The 22,401-nt window shown below is 37.8% G+C and overlaps 1 protein-coding gene across 1 annotated transcript in view; it reads left to right on the top strand.

Moving 5' to 3' along the window:
- Window positions 1-16,281: 16,281 nt before the first annotated feature.
- The window catches only part of NYAP2 (neuronal tyrosine-phosphorylated phosphoinositide-3-kinase adaptor 2), a 325,867-nt gene continuing 319,747 nt past the window's right edge, over window positions 16,282-22,401 (top strand). Inside the window, exon 1 of the mRNA XM_020975494.2 lies at window positions 16,282-16,878. The gene's annotated coding sequence lies outside the window, so the exon portion shown is untranslated. The remainder of the gene's footprint in view (window positions 16,879-22,401) is intronic.

Raw genomic sequence — 22,401 nt, 5'->3', positions numbered from 1 at the left:
ACCAAGGAGTGGCAGCTTAGGGCGGGGCCAGGCATAGTCAGTAAGGGCAGGCTGGGTGAGAGATAACAGAGAATTGAAGGTCAGAGCCACAATGAAAGGACAGTTGAAAGGATTATTCCCCTATGCTTCAGGTAAATGCCAGGGATCTGAGTTCAGGGACTGGGTTCCTGGAATTCTTAGGAAAATTCAGAGGGGAGGAGGTTTAGAGCCCATACTCAGAGCTAGGTTCTCCGGTTCTTTGGAGAAAACAAAACAAAACAAAAACAAAACCAAACAAACAAACCGGGCACCATCCTCATGAAGTTTACATTTTACTGAACTTGTTAGGGGGTTGAAGAAACAACATATACATGATATGTAATTTGAGGAGAATAAGAACATTAACCACTGGGTAATGGCATGATTTGAGAATGCTTGCTTGTGGAACTGAAACTTGAAATAAGGATTCAGAGAGTAAAGGAGTGGGTGACAGCCTGTGAAAATATGTAGGGGCATGATGTAGAGAGCAAGGAAACAGCTATTAATCCACTTTGTCTACAATTCAGAGTGTGTGACACAATACATGTGGCTCAAATACACAGTATTGCATGTTTGTTTGGCTTTGAGTGGACTTCACCATCTGGCCCCACTTACTTTTCCAGTAATATTATACTTTACTCTCCTTCAAATACTTTATAATCCAGAGTCACTGGTCTTCATCTAAGACATTCATTTCCCAACTCTGTGCCTTTTCACTGGTTGTCCCCAAAGTCTGGAATACTCTCATTCCTGATATCTACCTCCTGGATTCCTTCAAGAGTCAGTTCAAATCCCATCAGGTCCCTTCCCCTTGACCCATTCCTTTTCCTCTGAGATTACCTTCCATTTGAACTGTATCCAGGGAATTTAAAAAAAGCTTTTTTTTTTCCTCCAGTTTTTGTTTTGTTTTTGCTTTTTGGTGAGGCAATCAGATTAAGTGACTTGCCCAGGGTCACACAGCTAGTAAGTGTCAAGTGTCTGAGGTTGGATTGAACTCAGGTCCTCCTGACTCCAAGGCCAGAGCTCTATCTACTGTGCCACCTAGCTGCCCCTCAAAAAACTTTAATACTTTGAAACTACACTCAGACTTTGGGAACATTCTCTATGTACCCTGTATAACTTGTATGTACGTAGTTGTTTGCATGCTATTTCCCCACTAGAGAGAAAGAGAGAAAAGCGAGCAAGTGGGGAGTGGGGTAGAACATTCGAGGGATGGGAGAGATTGCAGGCTCCAGAAATGAGCCAACTACTAAGGGTTGTTCCTCCCTATTTACCTTCAATCACACCATAAGGATGACTGCCTAGTTCCCTTTTCTAGGTACAGAAACCTAACTCTTGTTTTTCTGATGCAGCTATGATCCAATTCCTTGTTTCCTGAAAGAGTTAAAATAACATTCCTGGATGGAATATATAATTGCTTTGCCAATAGAAGTGTATCCCAAAGGAAGGAAAACATAACCCCTTCAAAGGAAGATTAACCAGCCTTGCTTGGATTGCTGCTGCTTCCCTATCCACAAGCCTTCAGACTGGAATTTGCCAGCCTGACCTTTGCCACCAGGCATACCCTTATGCTTCCTCTTTCTCCACTTCATTGATGAAATCACTCTCTCAACTCATTCCCCCCCTTTTTCTTTTCCTCCTTAAAAATCCCTTACAGGGTTGCCTTTGGGCTTAACCAGACAGAAGGGAGAGGAGCAGAATCTAGGTTGCAGCTTTCATTTGTTTCTTCCTCAGTTCCCACTAATTAGCTGCCGGGGGTTCTCAAATACTTATTAACTCCATGTGAGTTTAAATAAGACAACAATGGCCCCATTCAGCACAGACAAGCTGCAGCATTTTGTGCCACAGAAGGCAAGCAAATAGGCAAACCTGGGTTCACTATCAGGCCAAACATCCCCCATGGAACTTGAGGAGGTAGATGGAGAATGTCTAGTCTGCACCAAAAGTCCTGCCTCCTGAAGTCTTAGCTTCAGGAAGGTTTGGTTTTCACCCACCTTCTGGCATCTCCTACCAACCCACTCATCACTCCGTCTACCCCCTTCCTCAATTTTGGTCTTTTCCTTGATATCATCACTTTGGTTTCTGGTTGTGCCTCTAATTCAGAATAATCTTTGCTGGTGACCTCACACATCTGCTTTCAAAAGCAATGGACAACACTTTTTTCAAAGGTTTGTCGGAGGGTCCTTGGAGCAGGAAGTGGCTTTAGAGACCATAATCCAATGTATTTATTTTACAGAGGAGGAAACTGAGGCCTGAAAGGTGAAATGACCCACCCAAAGTCAGCCATGTAGGAAATAGCAGAGCCAAGATTCAATTCTGAAATTCTTATTCCAAATCCTCATCTTTCCACTGTTCTTTTGTTTGCTTCAAGGCAGAAAACTATTGGTTAAAAGACAGCTTTACCCTTAGAGGGTGGATGCCTATGAAGTTCCTATTTCAGGAAACAGCAGTCCCGTGATTTCAGACATCATCAGCTTTTTTGTCCTTTCTTCCTCCCTTCAAATCAGAGCAATGACCTCTTCATCAGTGCCTTTCTAGAGTGGTTTTTAAAGGGTCAGGCCTAAAGACTGTTGAACACTGAGATTACACATTGGTGGGGCCCGGTTAAAGCTGAGTCTCTTTAAATCTTTACAGAATGACTCTTTGGCAGATGCAACAGGGAGGGAGGGCCTTCATCACTTCATACATTTCCTGGCATGGGGATACTTCATTCCCTGCCAGTTTGCTCCCTTAGAATTATTTGAATGTAGCTGTTTGTATTATTAGACTATAAATCACAGCTTCCCCCTCACTTACTCAGCGTTCAGGGTCCTGGTGAATTCTAATGACTGCACACTACCCTTGAGCTGTGTGTGTGTGACTCCTGTTGACTTCCATGGCAGTTAGAAGCACAAATCATGGGGAGGAGCATATGGCCTTTATTTTGCTAAGAGTTTCATTTCATGCCATTACCAGAATACTCAGAAATCCTGATTGGATGGGAAGGAGATTAGCTCTTTCCCTAGTGGAATAATTTCATTATAGCTGGGGTGTTGCCTCTCTAAAGATAAATATGGAGAGAATATTAGAAAGGCTACCAATCATGGGAAAGTGGAACTGCTTTACAATAACTTTAAATATGTCTTCAGAGAGTACCTCGTAGTGTGTTTCCACCTAGCTCTCTACATTTAAGGGAGCAGAGTTGGCTTATTTCCCTTCCTTGCTTTATTCACACTTCCCTCATTCTTATCACTCACAAAGTATCAGGTTTCCATAAAAGGCACCTCCCCAAGTCTGGCTGATTTGTAGAATGCAGAACACTTCCAATATTCTATCATCTTCCTATTCTTTCTCTGTTCACTGACTTATCCCTACTTAACACTTTCAGTGACAACCTCACGCATGACACATAGTTGATAGGAGAGAGAGCACAAGAGTTAGAATCAAGATCTAACTCTTGAGTACTTTCTTTTTCCACTTATTTCTTGATGCCTTTTGCTTTTTTACATCATGGTTATTTCCCAATTTCCCATCTCATGGTTATTTTTTGGGCCCTCCTTGATCACAGTGAATATAAATAGTATCTGTTTCTCTTTTGGCCAGCAACCCTGAGGGTCTTCCCCCTCCCAGTTTGATTTTTTTTTTTAATTATCAAAGGGGCCATCCCTTGACTCACTTCTTAAAGAGGCCTATTCACTGAATGGGTGTTGCCTCACTCAAAGTGAGAACCTGAAAAGATCTTAGCTTAAAAGGTCCAGGGTCTCCCATTGCATCCTGGGCCATCTGCAGTCATCCTAATGATGGACCCAGATGGCTCAGGAGGAGTAAATGAGGTTGATGACCTTGCACAGCCCTCACTCACTTAAATCAAAGTCAATTGCAAGTCATGTCATCATCTCCCTGATGTTATGGTCCTCTTCAAGAACAAAGGACAAACACAACAGTTCCCCAACATAACCCAATCCCCATACCATAGAACTCTCTTTTGTAATAAAGAAAAACAGTTATTCAAAACCAAATAACTTAGCAAAATAAATGTCAGGGTATTCACTTCTTTAATCCTTTCTGCTGTGATATGGAATCAATATTGGTCATTGTATTTAATCTGAGCTGCCTTTTAATATTATATTTATTTATATTACTATAGTTATATATATTGTTCTCCTGATTTTTTCTTACCTAATCCTGCATAAATTCATACAAGTATTCATATGATTCTCTGAATTATTCCTATTTATTGTTGCATACAGTAAAGTGATGAGTTATTCCATTAATAGATTTACATTTGTCTAGCTAGTTCCCAATCATTGGACACCCATATTTTTTCTAATTTGCAGTTACCACCATAAACACTTCTATGAATATTTCAGGATATGTGAGCTCTGTCCTTCTGTCTTTGATCTCCGAAGGCTACATACCTAGTGTGTATCAATGAGTCAAAGGGCATGAACAATTTAGCTATTTTTCTTGTATAATGCAAAAGGCAGTCCAGAAATATTGAACTATTTCACAGTTCAAGAGGGTATTAGTATCTAACTTCTTAGAGTCTCTCCAACAGTTGCTGTTCAGTCATTTCAGTTGTATCTGACTCTTTGAAACATGTTTGGGGTTTTCTTGGCACTCCAACAATGTTGGGATCTTTTATCATTTTTGATAATTTGGTGGTTCTGAGGTATGTTCTGGGCCAGCCCTGTCTCCATTCAATCTGGTGGTTCAAGCTTGGGATTGGAACAAAATCAGACATTATTAGACCATCTAACATTTAACCAAAAAAAGAATTTAGTGAAGAGCATCATGGAAAGTGTATTCAGCAAGAATACAATATCGATTCAATTGGACAAAATTCTCCTGACCCTGCATTTTCCATGGTGATGTGTTTTCACCAGCACATGTCAAGACTGAGGAGTCACCAACCCCTCACATGCTAGACTACATTTCCCTTGCTATTGGTAATCTGAAATATTCTTTCACATTGTTATTGATGGTTTACAATTCTTTTCGACATTTGAGAATGTTATAAGGGGGTTCAAAAATTCGTTTATTCTCCCTATGGTTCATTTTCATAGTATAAAGGCTGTGATTAATGAAAACTTATCAATCAGAATTAGCCCCCACTAACTGAGAACTCCTATTTCTAATTCTTTGGTTATTCTTATTCTTATTTTCTTATCCTTATAAACTCCAGTTACATGACATTGGAATAACAGATTCAGTCACCTACTGGAACAAAAAGGCATGCTTGGATAGTATATACACTTTTGCTCTTCTTGCCTGGGAAAAATAAAAGGAATAAATAATATATAACACAACATCTGCCAAGTAACTACATGGCCATAACTTTTCCTTTAAGTAAGCTATGATGGACATGGTATACTTCAAGCACAAGAGTTACAGGGAATAACATATTTAGATATTTTAGCCCTCCTATTAGCTGCTTCTCCTGGAAGTGTGCAAAGAAAAGTAGGAAATACATTAGAGTTCCCAAATGCTATTCAACTTAAGGTCTATCAGAAAGAGAGAGCTGATCATAGGGGACTGTCCAGATCAGAATCTCAGTGGGTAAAATCAGGAGCTCCTCCTGGCTTTTTTTTTTATTAATTTATTTCAATTTATCAACAATCACTTCCATAGCTTTTGAGTTTTAAATTTTTCTCCCCTTCCCTCTCCACCTCTCCCCACAAGATGGAGCACAATCTGATATAGACTATACATATACATTCCTATTAAACATATTTTCACATTAGTGATGTTGTAAGTAAGAATTAGAACCAATAGGAGGAACCACCAGAAAGAGGAAACAAAACACAACAGAAGAAAAAAAAATAGCAAATAGTATGCTTCAATCGGCATCCAAACTCCATAGTTCTTTCTTTAGAAGTGGATAGCATTTTCCATCATGAGGCCTTTGGAGATGTCTTAGATCCTTCCATTGCTGAGAAGGGCTAAGTCTATCAATGTTAGTCATTGCACATGGCTGTTACTGTGTATAACGTTCTCCTGGTTCTGCTCACTTCACTCAGCGTCAGACCATACAAGTATTTCTAGGTTTTTCTGAAGTCTGCCTATTCACTATTTCTTAAAGCACAGTAGTATTCCATTACATTCATATGCCACAACTTGTTCAGTCATCACCTCATTGATGGGCATCCTCTAATTTCCAATTCTTTGCCACCACAAAAAGAGCTGCTATAAATATTTTTGTACATGTGGATTCCTTTTTTCCATTTGTACGATCCCTTTGGGATACAGCCCTAGAAGTGCTATTGCTGGGTCAAAGGGTATGCACATTTTTATAGCCCTTTGGGTATAGTTCCAAACTGCTCTCCAAAATGTTGGATCATTTCACAACTCCACCAACAGCACACTAGTGTTCCAATTTTCCCACATCTTCTCCAACATTTATCATTTTCTTGTTTTGTCATTTGGCCAATGTGATAGGCATGATGTGGTACCTCAGAGTTGTTTTGATTTGCATTTCTCTAGTCAATAGTGATTTAGGGCATTTTTTTCATATGACTACAGATGGCTTTAATTTCTTCATCTGAGAATTGCCTGTTCATATCCTCTGACCATTTATCAATTGGGGAATGACTTGTATTCTTATAAATTTGACTTAATTCTCCATATATTTTAGAAATGAGGCCCTTATCAGAGATACTGGTTGTAAAGATTCTTTCCCAATTTTCTACTTTCTAATCTTGGTTGCATTGGCTTTGTGCCAAAACTTTTCAATTTAATGTAATCAAAGTTATCGATTTTGCATTTTGTAATGTTCTCTATCTCTTGTTTGGTCATGAATTATTCTGTTCTCAATAAATCTGATAGATAAACTATTCCTTGCTCTCCCAGTTTGCTTACAGTATCAGCCTTTATATCTAAATCATTAACCCATTTTGACTTTATTTTGGTATACCCTCCTGGCTTTTAAGGTCACCATTTCCCACTCAATTTCTTCTTTTCCTTTCTCTAATTGTTTAACCCTCTATAACTCATTATTAGAGGTGTGGTAGGTTTAGTCAAAGGCAAATTAGACATAGAAAGGACTCTATACATCACACACAATCTTACCATCTCTTTTCTGCTGTCTTTAAGTTTTACATTTACTGGGGAGTAGCTTCCATGCCCCACTTCCCCACCATCTTCTCACCATGCTGCCCACTCTTTGATTAATATCCTTATCTCTCTCCCAACCAAACCTTGGTCTCCATCCCTTTGTCCCTCAATTCTGAAAAGTAAGTCTTTGCCTTATCTTCCTGGGGAATGGCCTCCATACCATTTCCTGGCCACCTTTCCATATTATTGCTTCTGTACTTCCCTCCAACTGCACTGTTTTCTGGCCTCTTTATGTAGAGTCTTCCCCATTAGCATGTAAGCTCCATGAGGGCAAGAACTATCTTACTAGCTTGTATTTGAACTTGGTGCATAGCCCAGATCCTGGAACGGAATAAGTACTTAATAAATGCTCTATTTGTCTATCCCCACCCCCACCCTCTTTCAGGCTTCATATAAGCTTGAATCCTGGGTGAAAGAATGAAAAATAGGAAGAACTCCACATATAAATATCAGATAATAATACTGAAGTATTTCAGGAATCTGATTTTTATCAAAGTAGCTGTACCTTCTATCAAAACACCATCCAGTACCTCTATATCCTCATACCTCTCCCAGTAAATGACATTATTTCACACCATTAGCATATCTTACATGTATCTATTAAATGTCAGGTAATAACATTTAAAAATGTAGTTAATATGTTTTCTGTCTCATTTCTTGATGCTTCTTCACTTCCCTTAAGCAATCCTTTATAACAAAGAAGGAAGAAGGAAGGGGAGAAAAAGCCAAGCCAGCTCCACATAAATTGAGTCTGGTCCTATATGTAGTATGATATGCCCCTGATGTGAAACAAGGCACAGTGATATACTCCTATTGAAGTAGTTACTTGAAATATAAAAGTCTAGCCTAGATAGCTATTGAGAGTAAAGAAAGGAGGGAAGACAGTTAGGTGGCACAATGGATAGAACACTGGACCTTGAGTAAAAACAAAAAACAAAACAAAACAAAACCAAGTTCAAATCCAGCCTCATACACTTACTAATTGTGACCATGGGCAAGTCACTTCATCTATCTACCTCTGTTTCTTCATCAGTAAAATGGGGATAATAATAGCATCTACCTCCCAGGGTTGTTGTGAGGATCAAATGGGATATTTATAAAGCTCTTTGCAAACCTCAAAGTGGTATATTAAAGCCAGGTATAAAGGAAGGAAGGAAGGTAAGGGGGAAGGAAATGAAGGAAGGCAGGGAGGGAGGGAGAAAGAGAAAAGAGAAAAAAAAGAGAAAGAACGAGGGCTATTAATCTAAGTTAGTTAGAGTGTAGCACTAATAAGACATGTTCTGTGTGATCCCAGAATATAGAATAAGTAACAATGGAAGAAAATTACAAAGAGTTAAAAATATTCAAGCTTTATGTGGGGGTGTGAGGGTATGGAGGTATAGAATAATGCCTAATAATTGAAGCTCCCCAAAACATCACCTTACAAAAATGATCATAATAACAGTTGTAGCTCACATCAATATGTTATTTTAAAATTTTGCAGAGTGTCTTGCATATCCCTTGAGCCCCGCAAAACTACAAAATAATTCTCAGAAATGTCAAGTGGACAAACAATTAGGAATTTATGGAATAGAAGGTATCAATAGACATATGTTTTGAAGACAATAAGGTATTTCTCAAGGCAGAGATAAGATAGGAGAATATTCCAAGCGTGGGGGCAATCTTCATAAAGGCATGGGGTAAGGATGTGGGGATAAAATGCCATATAACATCAAATAGGTCAATTTGATTATAGAGTGTGTAAAGGGGAAAACTATGAAACCAGTGGGGAAAGATAGTTTAGAAAACATTTTAATGCCAAACAGTAAGTGATAATTCTAGGGGCAATGGGGAACTATTGACTCTCTTTGAGCAGGAGAATGACATGATCAGAACTGTGCTTTAGGAACATGAGCTTAGTAGGTACATGGAGGATGGATTCAAGAAGGGAGAGGAGATGCAGGGGAATGAAACAGAAGGCTAGGTAAGAGGTGATTAAGGAGGCTGGCCTAGGGTGGTCAATCTATAAGGGGAAAGAAGGAAACTGATGTGAGGGGGAACAAGAGTAGAGAGAACAGAAAGGACCTGGCAAGGAATTGGATAAAGAAGTGGGGAAGGAACAGTATGGAGACCAGCGTAATTCAGAGTTTGTGAACCTGGGGGATTGTAAGAATGGCAGTATTCCCAAAATATAGGGAAGTTAGGAGGAGGGATGGATTAAAGGGGAAAGATAGTGTTCTTCTGGGGACATATTGACTTTTGTGTGTCTGTGGGATATCCAGGGGAGACACAACAAGCAGTTGGCAAGAGGTTTGGAGTTCACATGCACTATGATGACTGGGTATGTGTGTATGCATGTATGTACGAGTATATGTATATATATACATATATGTGTGTATATGTGTATATGCAAGAGAGAGAAGACAGAGACAGATAGGGTGATGAAGAGGGAGGGGGAGGGCATGAGAGAGAAAGAGAGAGATGAAAGATGAGAGAGAGAAGATAGGTAGGTAGACAGATATAAAAAATAGAGATAATAGGTGGGAGTAGGGAGAGAGAGACAGACAAAGAGACACAGAGAGAAACAGACAGATACACACAGAGATGAAAGATGAAAGAGAGAGGATAGTAGGTAGACAGGTAGATAGACAGAGATGATAAGTGGGGGGGGAGGAAGGGAGAGAGGGAGGGAGGGGAGAGAGAGAGAGAGAGAGAGAATGAATTATAAAGTGGGATTATTCAAGTAACAAGTTCTCTTATGAAGCACATGCCCTGTACCAGGAATTTTGCTAAATCCCAAGAAAACAAAGAAAAGGAGGGGGGATTTTTCTTGCTCTCAAAGTACTCACAGTTTAATGGGGTAGACAATATGCAGACATCTATGTACAAACAGATATACACAGAACAAATTGGATTGAATAAGCAGAGGAAAGGGACTACCTAATTAGCGAGGATTAGGAAGGGCTTCTGGCAGAATGTTGGATTTTAGTTGGGGTCTGAAGGAAGCTAGCAAGGACCGGAGACAGAGATGAGAAAGAGAATTGCAGGCATGGGGGACATCCAGTGAATATGCTTGGAGTTTGAGGTGGCATGATTGTAGATGGCTGGGCAATATTCTAGCCTGATTTTAGTATAAGGGCTCAGGATCCTAGGGCCTTGGGGTAGGAGTCTGAGTTCCAACAGGAAGAGTAGTAGAATCAGAGTAGAGGCATCTCGGGTTGGGAATGGTTAGGATATAGGATGGTACCCTGAGAGGATGACAGAGTCAAATGAACATTTATTAGTTATGGAGGATATCTGGACACAGTTATAGGCAGAGGAGAAGGATACAGTGGGTAGATACTGCTGGAAAAAACAATATATTATTGTATAGCAATTTTAAATGAGAGAAACCATGGCAAAGTGGATACAGAACTGGACATGTACACACATACACACACACACACACACACACACACACATGCATTGGGAGCTAGAGTTAAAAAGTGGGATCAGTTCAGAAAACAGGCATTTATTAAGTACCTGCTATTGTACCAGGAACTCTGCTAAATTCCAGGGATACAATGAAAGGGGGAAAAAGTCAAGAAGACCTGGATTCAGTCAGTCAGCCAATTAACAAACACTTATTAAAAGTACCTAATTTGTGCCAGGCATTATGCTGAGTGTCAGGGATACAAAGAAAGGTTGTATTCTTTGTTCTCAAGGAGTTCCAGTCTCTTCCATTAGGAAGAGAAAACATACAAACTACCATGCAAAAACAAAACAAACAACAAAAAAACCCAATACAAACACACTAAAGAACCATATACAAAATAAATTGGGAGTAATCAACAGAAGGATAGCACTAGAATTAACAGGGATCAGGAAAGGCTTCCTGTGGAAGGTGAAATTTTAGCTGGGACTTGAAGAAAGCCAGAGAATTCAGGAAGTTAAGAAGGAAAATATTCCTTACATAGGAGCAGTCATTGAAAATGTCTAGAGTTGGGAGATGGAGTGTCTTGCTTGAATAATAAATAGGAGGCCCAACACAATGTTTGGGATGAGGCGTAAGGTGAAAAAGCACTGAATATGTGAAGAGGCATGCTGTGAAGGGTTTTGAACACCAGAGAGTTAAATATTTTATCTTGGAGGTGATAAGGAACTGCTAGAATTTATTGAGTGGGGGAGTGACATGATCAGACCTGTACTTTAGGAAGGTCACTTTGACAATTGAATTTAGGATGGACTGGAATGGGGAGACGTTTATGGCATAGAGACTAACCAATAGGCAATCGCAATTAACTAGGCACAAGGTGATGAGAGCTTGCACACATCGTGGCTACATGACCTTGGGAAAGTCTCTTAATTTCTCGGTGCTCTAGGAAACATTCAATACTCTAAGTTTCACAGAATGGATCAACCTACATTGGTAGAGAAAAAAAAATTTCAAATGAAAGTCAAATGAAATTCCTCTTCAAGCTGTACTTCCAACCTTTTAGACTTCAGTAACATGCCTCAGCTTCAGTGTCACCCTGGAACTTCACTCAGTGTCTGAGGTCTCTTCATCCTGCAACATCCTCCCACCACATCAGCCTCACTCTCTCATTTCAAGTTCCTCTCAGGGCCTCCATTTTGGAGAGGGCGCAGCTGAGTCAACCTTCATTCCCTTACTGGCTGCATTTTTTACTTTCAACACCATGCCTTTTGGTGGAGCTACTTACCCTCACAGGCAAGAATTAACTTTCTTTTGGCTTGTATTTGCATCCCTAAGACTTAGCATAAAGCCTGGCTTAATAAATGCTTGTCCCTTTACCCTGAAACCAATGAAATTACAGGCCTGGCAGATACCCTATCTCTTAGTTAAATTTGCTAAGTTTTCAGATATTTATCTCTTTTGATCTTCCTGATAACCCTGCAAAGGTGGTATCATCATTCCTATATTACATGTAAAGACGGGTAGGTGAAGAGGGCAAATGATTTGGACAAAGTCAAGTCAATTCAAGTCAAAAAGCCTTATTTAGGACTTGGATATGTGATCAGCTTTTCATTAAGCACTAGCTTCAAAATTAGGACAAGAGACTAGGGTCTGTGATTCTTATTTTAGGGCTTTTAATATTATACTATTTATATAATTCTGATCATGGAAAATGCTAGTATTCAAGGATGCTTTTGCCTTTCTGTGCTACCTAATTGATTCAGGGGTAGATTGTGTCATCTCACTAGTCAAATAAGAGAGAAAAATCACACAGGCATGGCTTATGTATGGTATTGACTAGACACTTAAACCTCTAGCTATATTTCTGGAATTCTATATTTTGATGACTGTGACTTTAACCCATCCAAAGAGGAAATAACAATCATTCTTACCTATTTGAAAACTTAGATATAATATACATTCTTATTCAGATACCTGTTCCTGTAAGTGGATACTTAAAGGAGACTATATAGCTGATTATTCTCTAAATGTACTTTAGGACCTCTGGGAATGGAATTTTAATACTATTTTAACTTTATCCTATTATTTTATTAATAGCATTCTATATTATTTCTTAATAATTTAAATTAGCTATATTGTTTGATTATTACTATTTTTATTAATAGCATTCTCTCCAGTGGCATATTAATTATTTAGCCAAATGAAATATTGAGGGGCAGCTAGGTGATAAAGTGCCAGGCCTGGAGTCAGGAAGACTCATCTTCCTGAGTTCATCTGGACTCAGACACTTACTAGCTGTGTGATCATGGGCAAGTCACTTAACTCGGTTTGCCTCAGTTTTTCTCATCTCTAAAATGAGCTGGAGAAGGCAATGGCAAACCACTCTAGTATCTTTGCCAAGAAAACCCCAAATGGGGTCACAAAGAGTCAGACATGACTGAACAATAACATATGAAACATCATGAAAACCATGACGTTGCTTTAGGAATTAGAAGGGTAAAGTTCGTTGTGCTATTTTCCTTGGACTATTTACATATCAAATATAATTTTCTACATTCTTATTTTTTAAAAAATGAAGTGGGTTATGAGTTGGAGGCATACGATAATCCTGGGGCAAGTCTTCTTATCAAAGCATATTTTCGGTTTGGTAAGTGCAGAGAGAATAAGTGATATATTATTGGTTTTGAAGTTCATTTTCTTTGGAAATCATTACAAAGTACCTGAAATTATTCAGGAGCTCACTGAAATTGTGAGTATATCAGGGTATCTACATTTTAACTTTCATAAAAGAAAAGGCTCTTTAAATGAAAAAGGAGATAGATGACACTCAAAGACAATCATGGAGAAATCATCGGAAATCTAGGAACAGAACAAGAAGAGATCAGCAACACAAAGTAAGTCAACAGGCATTTTACAGTGTTTACTATGTGGTAGACACTGTGCTATGTTCCGGGCATACGGAGAGAATAACAATTCTTGTCTCAAGGAACTCAAGTTCTAATGAAGGAAACAAATACATACATTCAAGAAATACACAAAGTTAATTGGAGGTAACTGTTGCAAAAGGGAAGAGAGAGAAGGAACAAGCATTCACCAAGAACCAAATACATGCCAGGAACTATGCTAAGTGCTTTACAAATATGACTTCATTTGGTGTCACAATAACCCTGTGCAATAGGTCATGTTTATTATCCTCATTTTATAGTTGAGGAAACAGGCAGCTAGATGTTAAATGACTTTTGAGGTCTATTCTTATTGTTGTTCAGTAGATTTCTCTTCATGACTCCATTTGGGGCTTTCCTGGCAAGGATACTGGAGTGGTCTACCATTTCCTTCTTCAGCTCATTTTTTGCTGATGAAGAAACTGAGGTAAACAGAATTATGACTTGCCCAGGGTCACACAGCTAGTAAGTATTTGATGCCAGATTTGAATTCAGGGAGATGAGTCTTCCTGACTCCATTCTTGACACTGTATCCACCACATTACCTAGCTGCCGTTCTTATGGCTAGAACGTGTCTGAGGCCAAATTTGAACTCATGCCTTCTCGGGGCAGCTAGGTGGCGCAGTGGATAGAACACTGGCCCTGGATTCAGGAGGACCTGAGTTAAAATCCAGTCTCAGACACATAACACTTACTACCTGTGTGACCCTAGGCAAGTCACTTAACCCCACTGCCAAACCCAAAAAGAAAAAAAAGAAAAAAGAAAAAGAAAGGAAGAGAAAAGAAAAAAATGAACTCATGTCTTCCTGATTCCATTTCCAGTGTACTTATCCACTGCACCACCTAGCTGCCTTAGCATATCATAGAGACAGGGTGTGGTCACTTGATTTAAAAAGCTGCAGATAAGTCAAGAATTATGAGGACAAAGAATAAGTCATTGGAATGAAAATGGAAAACAATGAAAAAAAAGCAGACCGATTAATTGTAATTATCAATCTTAATTCTAGAGAACAAATGTTAAATAAATATATATGTATGTATATATACACACTCATACACATATACACACATATTATATATACACATATCTATATAGTAGGTATATATATTTGTGTGTATATATACATATATGTATATATGTGTATATATATGCGTACATACATATATACATGCATTGATTTTCTAGGATAAAGAAATATACACACAGACATATCTATCTATCTATCTATCTATATGTGTGTATACACACATACATACTTATATTTTATATTTGTAAAATTTCTCTCCTGCCAATACAAAAGAGAAGAACTATGGATACAAAACAAAGCATATGCTGTTAGATATAGTAATTATGTCAGTTGATTTTGCTTAACTGTTTGTCTTTGTTGCGCAGGAGGATTTAGTGGGGTAGTTTATTGGGAAATAACCATGTGCTAAAATAAGAGGTCTCAATAAATCCTGAAAAGATAAAATACATAGAAAATGTCTATTTTAATTTGATCTTTATTTGTAAGAAACTCACTTAAATTCAATACTAAACATATACCAAGATAATAATATGTCAGATAATAATATCTGACATGGTACTACAAAGTTTGTAAAGGGCTTCACACAGATGTCATTGGAGGTAGTAGAAATTAAAAATAAGGAAGAGACAGAGAATAGAAGTAAAAAATTGCCCATCCTCAAGGAAATACATTTTTAAATTTCGATGAGTTGTTTAAGAATATACTTACTTTATATCATTTTTCAATTTTAGTCTTGAAAATACTCTTGGTTACATTTTGGTTAAAAAAATTGCACATACATTATGCAGATCCTCTCCAAGTGGGATAGTTCTGTGCTTCTGCCATGGGAGCAGGTGGTCGAAGGTTGTTTTGATGAGGTTACAAAGCTCCTCCCCTCTTTCCCCAAGCAGCAGTCCAATGTACGTCAGCAGTAATTGTATGCCTTACACTGCTGTACAGTGAGGGAGAATGTAAAAGACATATCAAAAAGAGGTATCAAACTGAGACCTAGATGTTCCTTTTCAATGATTGCTCATTTCCATGAGCCATGCATGGGATAAAGGTTACAACTTACACATTCTCACATATTTACTTTTGTTGTTTTCATATCCTTCCTATCAACAGACACTGGATTGGGGGTATAGTTGTTATGAAGACTCTTTATTTCTTTTTCTTTTTTTCCTCTTCTTTATTTTTTCACTGGATTATTTGCTAATCAGACTTCAGTGCAGGCAAGATAAAAGAGAGAAAATCTGTTGCCTAAATAGGAGGCTTTTAATGAGGATGTGAGCCCCTGGGAGCTGGATTCTGAAGTAGAACGATGCTGCCTGCTGTTCCTCTTGTCATTTCTTCAGTTGCTTCTTTCCCCTTTTCCAATGGGCCTAGTAAGCAGGAACTATCCAAGGTACTAGGATGCTGGAAGCTTTGCTTTTGAATGCAGACGGTTTGCAGAAACAGAGAAGAAACAGATTACTGCTTATTTCAGAAGGTAGGCTCTTTGTTTCAGAATCCCTGATTAATCAACAGTAGCATCCACAGACTAAAGCAGCTGGAGAGAGAGAAAAGGAAAGGAGAGGGGAATAGGGAGAGGGAGGGAGGAAGGGGAGAGAGAGAGAGAGAGAGAGAGAGAGAGAGAGAGAGAGAGAGAGAGAGAGAGATGGGGGGAGAGAGAGAGAGAGAGAGGAGAGAGAGAGAGAGAGAGGGGAGAGAGAGAGAGAGAGAGAGAGAGAGAGAGAGAGAGAGAGAGAGAGAGAGAGAGAGAGGCAGGCAGAGGCTGCCGGTTGTCACGGGGGAGGGACGATGCCACAAGCTAGACTGCTTCAAACCTTCTGTATCTAAGTGGCAATGAGAAAGAACATCTTTTTGGCTGGGAGAAGCCATTTGGATAGGATGTTTTTTATTCCTTGTTTTCATTTATTTTTGTCTCTGCAGAATCTATTCAAATGAGGCACCTAAGCAAACCCGGGTGATTGCATTTGGTATTGTAATCATCTATGTGGCAAAGTGGGTAAAAATCATCCAATTTCTTCTCTGCTGGACCTCAAATCAGAGGGTTGTGTGGGTGTACCCATCCATTAGCTATGCCCTCTTTTCTCTGAGTGTTGATTTAAAGAAGCAAGTACCTGTCTTCTTCTGCCACGGCATTTTACTGGGAAAACTTTAAAGGCTATTCTATCTGATAGGAAGAAGATCAATAAGATACTGATCTCTAGTGATGAAGAATCTGATAGTATGGACACTTTTGCCATCCAGATATAATGCACTTTAACTGAAGAAAAAAACTGAGCTGAACTACAAGTCTGTTTCTTATGGTGCTGGAATACTCCTGCAGACTGCACTGAGATAAAGCACGGGAAAGGGCTTTGACAGACACAAGTCACCTTTTGATTATTGCACTTAGCTGTCCCTGGGGACTTAAATTTTGGTATGTATCTCATTTTTCACATTCTCTAAGCATGCTAATTGATCCCTGTGCTCATTAAATTGAGTAATCTGCTTATAAAATGGCATGGATTTTAGCCAGGGATACTTAATGCTGAAGTTTGCATGTCTTTTGAAGTGAGCAGAAATCAAGCATTGCTAAGCCATTAAATGTGGTAAAATTCTACAGACTATTTTGTATATCCTTTCCATATAGTTACTTGACCACAGACACGTTTGCAACTGGCATATCATTTGTGTAAAAGGGGAAAAAAAAGCAGCATTGAATTATTAAAAACATTGTTTAATATTTTTTGTTATATATTAATTGGTATTCACAATGTGTGTGCTAGCTACTTCTCAGCTATTCCATACCATAAATATTTAAAGCAGTCTCTTACTATAGTTGTATTAGCAGTGAGAAGCCAATATCACTGTTTCAAAAAAAAAAACACTTACTGTAGATACATAGCACCTGAAACTGCTTTTTCCTAGTGAGTCAAAACACACACTCTCTTCCTGACACATTTTAAAAATTCCGTCCTCTACCAAGAAGATTATCTAAATCTCATTACAATTAAGGTTTGCTATCACAAATCCAGATGGATTTGTTACACTTGGGAACACCGTGGCTTTAGTGGAAGCTTTTTTTTTTTCTTTTAAGGTTGTCTTGGCCAAAGTGTCCACCTATTATAATGTTCACAGCAACCTTCTGAATTCCAGAGGAGTATGCAACCAATTTCTATAAAAAATTTTGTACAAAAATAGGGAAACTTTTCCATTTTCATTTGCAAATTCTCAAATTGTTGAGTTTTTTTTTCAAGTTCTGTAGACACTGACCTTGTCATTGCTCTTCTTAAATTTTAGCAAGAAATGGGGAAGGGCATTCTGGATCTTGGCAAACATCCACTTTTACTTTTATTGATATGACAGATGTAAGAGCCCTCAAGTTTGGGGATTTAATTCACCTTAAAAGTACATATGTCTGAATTATGCAGAGTAATAAGTATAAAGCGATAGAGCCCAAATGGACTCATCTTTAATTATTTGTATTTTGCACTATTCTACCTTTTGTTCTTTGTATTACTAAGTACCAGTTATTGGGCAGTTACATAAAAGTTTGAGCTACTGACTCATAATTATACTTACATGATATTATTTGGGGAGAAAAATGTCATACTTCTTGCCATTTTCAGCTAAGCAAGTGAGATGACCACATGAAAGATGTTATTTCAGAAATTCAATGGAAAGAACATATATATATATATATATATATGTGTGTGGTATATGTATGTGATGTGTGTGTGTGTGTGTATGTGTGTGTGTGTGTGTGTGTGTGTGTGTGATCACTAAAGGAGAACATCTCTGTGAGGGACAAAGTATAAATAGAACTTATAAAGTTTGGTGATGGGAGTGATCATTAGCCTAATATGGACAGCAGGTCATCTGAGTATTATAAGCAAAATAAAGCATGAACTTCTAATCCAATTGGATTTCTTTTGTAGCTCCAGTCAGCAGTTTGCACAAGAAACTGTAGCTAGTTTGCAGATATGCCTTGTAAGCATCTCAAACCATGTGACCCAAAGCTCAGAAGAAGGCTGTGGTCATTGAGAATTTTGTGTTATATATGTACTGAGTGGATAGATTACCTGTGGAACTGTGAACTGGTAGCACTATACTAATTTGAATTGGAGGAGAAATCTGGTTATTACATAGCCTACTCACATTGATAAAGAAGGTGGGGAAGAAAACTTACTCACCAGTCTAAAGAGAAAGACAAGAGCACCTTTTTAGCACTTCAACCAGCTATTTTGGTTTTAATTTCATCATTTCCCATTTTTTCACAGAAATATTACATTTTGAGGACATTGAATATGGTGAATGACTGTGAAGTTTCCTAAGGTCTAAGCATAAACACAAGGGAATGACATTTCAGGTTGTTGATATGATATAATAAGAAGTCATCATAACTGTTCTATCCTGTACTTTCCCACATAGCATGCACATATGGAGGATATCCAGACATCCTGTAGGGTGAGGTTTCATTTACATTCATCGCCTGGTTTTACACCATCTTTCTATTTACGTATTCCACATTTTTATATAACATCTGATCATTTGATCACATGATCTCATTTGAAATGTGCTATCTCAAATAGCTTTGAATCCATGAAGAAAACAGGACGTATTGTTTTACCCCATTGGCAAAAACTGTGCTCAAACTGCCACATGAAGCATTCAGTTAGTTGCAGAAATACTCCTGGGGAAAATTGGGCTCTCTGCCTCAGAGGAAATTCACTGATTGGAAAAAGCAAAAAGAGCAGATTTCAGCAACTTCTGTCAATGAATCAAGGCAGATGTTTTTTGTTACCTCAGGAGGAAAAGAAAAGGTAAAAACTTTAAAAATGTACCTGTTGACAAAAGAAAATGTAGACTTTATTGAGTAATGGGTGGAAGTGAGGAAATGAAGTGTGAGCTAAAGATAAAACCTACTCCATAAAATTATTATCAAGATTTATCCCACTCAACATATTGTGTGCTTTCTACTTATTAAATATGTGAGTGTAATAACACTACTAAGTCACCAATAAACTTGATCTTATACTACATATAAGGTTATCTTGAAAGGGAAAGTGCATTTTAAATCTGATCTTCCAGAAGCTTCTTATGCTGCAGGAATTGGGCATTGAGATTTACAGATATATAAAACATCTTCTAGTGATTTGTCCACCTGTGTCACCCAGCATATGTGGCAAATACCCAGACTGATGGAATCTTCACAACTTTTATATCTTGGAAAATGATAAGCAACAGATGGAGAACAGCTCCTTTCCAGAAATGCTGGATAAAAGATCTATGAAAAGAGAAGGAATTAGAGCCCATATGAGTCTGTGGGCTGCTTCACTCAGCTGACACTAGCTGATAAAAATAGAATTTTTATTTCTTGGTCATTGGGACACATTGGAAGTCCTCTCTACTACATATTTTGTGCAAATATTTTATTTGAGTCTGTCCTTTTGGAAGAATTGGAAATTTGCAAGAGGTGGAATAATTGAAACCAAGAAATCTGTACTAAGTTTTATATAGTGGGGGTAGAAGGATGAAAATATTTGCATTAGTATGCCAATTTCAATTTACATTTATCTGGCCTCAATTTATTCATCCCACCATCAACTAAAGCCACTCCTAAAATCATAAGCACCCTGTTACACAGGGGTACCCAAACTCTGCACTACTGCTCTCCAGGAAATCAATGACCATACAGCATTTGCATCTGAAATTAACATGGCAACAAAACTAAGTGGATAACTACAACATTTTTTGCATACACTTATTTCACATTGTATGCTCCCAGACCACTTGATATCATCAACACTGAGACTCATGCAGTTTCTCTGTGCTGTATTCATTCTGTGTTTAGCTAGAGGAAGCATCCATGGGGAAGATAAAAAAAGAAGAGCTACACATTTATGTTTCTTGGACTCTATTCAGACCTAATTGCTTGTATTTTACACCCTTCAAGTGTTTCACATGCAATAGATATTTTATGACAATGCAAATACTCAAATGGGATTTCATTTAGCTAGCAGTGCTGCCTTCAGTGTTAGGGAAATCCAGTGATGATTTTACATTTGAAGTTACTATGAAGAGTAGAGGAGATAATAACTGCAAAGTGCTTAGCACAGTGCCTGGCACATAGTAAGTACTATATAAACGTTAGCTATTGTTATCTTTATTATTATTTACTATTTGTATATTAATAGGTAAAGGTGGGACTTGGTGTTCTAGATACACCTGAATCAAGCTTTCTGAATATTATGTCCTGCTTTTGTAGAGTAAAACTAACCAAAATATTAAGAACTACTAATGTCAGGGTGCTATACAAAATAACTTCGGTGAGGTATTTCAGTAGTGCAGGAGATATATCTTCAGAAAAGCAAAGATGATTGGTTCATTGTTTGGAATAATTTAAACTGAACAAAATGACTTTCATTCTTGCAATAAATTAGGTCAATACAGCAATCCAAAAATCAGACAAAGGAATTCTACAGATTTCCAAATACTGACAACTATGGAGGAAGGCACTGAATAACTATAGGTGTATGAGACAGGATACATGAAAAAAGACTTGATCCCTGAAATGATGCTTTGTGGCTGACATGAAAATTTAAGTGTCTCTCATCGGGGATGGTCTCTGACAAATGTTACTGGTTGCCTACATACTAGCTATTAGAAAAGAATTTACTTACACATTTCTTTGTTTCCTGAAGTTTTAGGCTCTTTCCAGGGGTGGAGGTGGAGGGAAGAAATCTATTGAAGTATATATTGGTACGAAAGTCATCAGGAAGTAAATCTGCACAGAAACTTCTATGCAAGGAAGAAATAGATCATCTCTTAACTCATCCACTCTTTCCCCTCTGATGCCTCTAAACAGACTACTGGTCAATAAGGTTAGCACTTAAAGTACCATAGCTGGGGGCATTTTATGAATTGCTACAACTGCCTCTTGAATTAAGGTTTTCCATTTCTTCCTTGAAGAAGTCTTGAGGATTGTGATTGCTGGTTACTTTTATAGATAGTAAGCAAACTACTGTGAAATAATTTTGCCCTTGAAATCTACTGAGGTTTAAAAATGTATTTGTTTTCTATTGTACACAGATACTGTATTTTGTCATTATTTTGGAGGAAGTTGAGGGGAAAAAAGAAAAATTTCAAGATCCACAAATATGAATTAAAAAAACCTAAAATGCCTTTGGTCCATGATTATCTGCTCATTCAATTCTCATTTAAATGACAGTAATCATAAAAGAAGTAATTTTTTTTTTACAAACTACATATACCCTAAGGATGGATATAAAATTATTTCTTTATAATTTACCTGTATGTGAAATGTGCTTTGCTTTAGGAAGGTAGAGTTTTAGAGTTTTCTGATACTTACTAGCTGTGTGATGTGGAATATCAGACAGCTTCTTTGAATCTCAGTTTTCTCATTTGTAAAATGATGATAGTAACCTGTTCCCTATCTATTTCAAAAGGATCTTATGAAAAATGTTTGCAAATATTAAAGTACAATAATAATATATTTTATGATTATGAATGTTAGATAGGAAAGGAACTCAGAGTAGTTGGGTCATGTGTCCAAGGTGTAAAAATACTGTCCTCAGCAAACTGAAGATATTTATAGGTCCAGAATGGATAAAGCCACTCCAGTTTTATGATTCCCTGTTCCCTCATTTGTACAATGAGCAGACTTGTCTAAATTAAATTGATTTCAATTCAATTGCACAAATATTTATGAAGCCATACCATGTACAGGGCACTGTGCTAGACAATAAAATAAATATAGATACAAATAATGTATAATACACTCCCTTAGGAAGTTTTCCCTTAAGCAGGGGACAGGAAATATACAGTGATAAATGACAACAACAACAACAATAAAGAATATGATAAGTTCATGGGAAAATGACAAATCTAATATTAAGAAAGTTTGGAAAAGAGAGTGGTCACTTGCAGATGGGTGAAT

This window comes from Phascolarctos cinereus, unplaced genomic scaffold (genome assembly GCF_003287225.1).
Source record: "Phascolarctos cinereus isolate Bilbo 61053 unplaced genomic scaffold, phaCin_HiC Scaffold_7;HRSCAF=346, whole genome shotgun sequence".
Classification (NCBI taxonomy): domain Eukaryota; kingdom Metazoa; phylum Chordata; class Mammalia; order Diprotodontia; family Phascolarctidae; genus Phascolarctos; species Phascolarctos cinereus.
The sequence above is the reverse complement of the archived record's forward strand: the minus strand, read 5'-3'. Positions and strand labels throughout refer to the sequence as shown.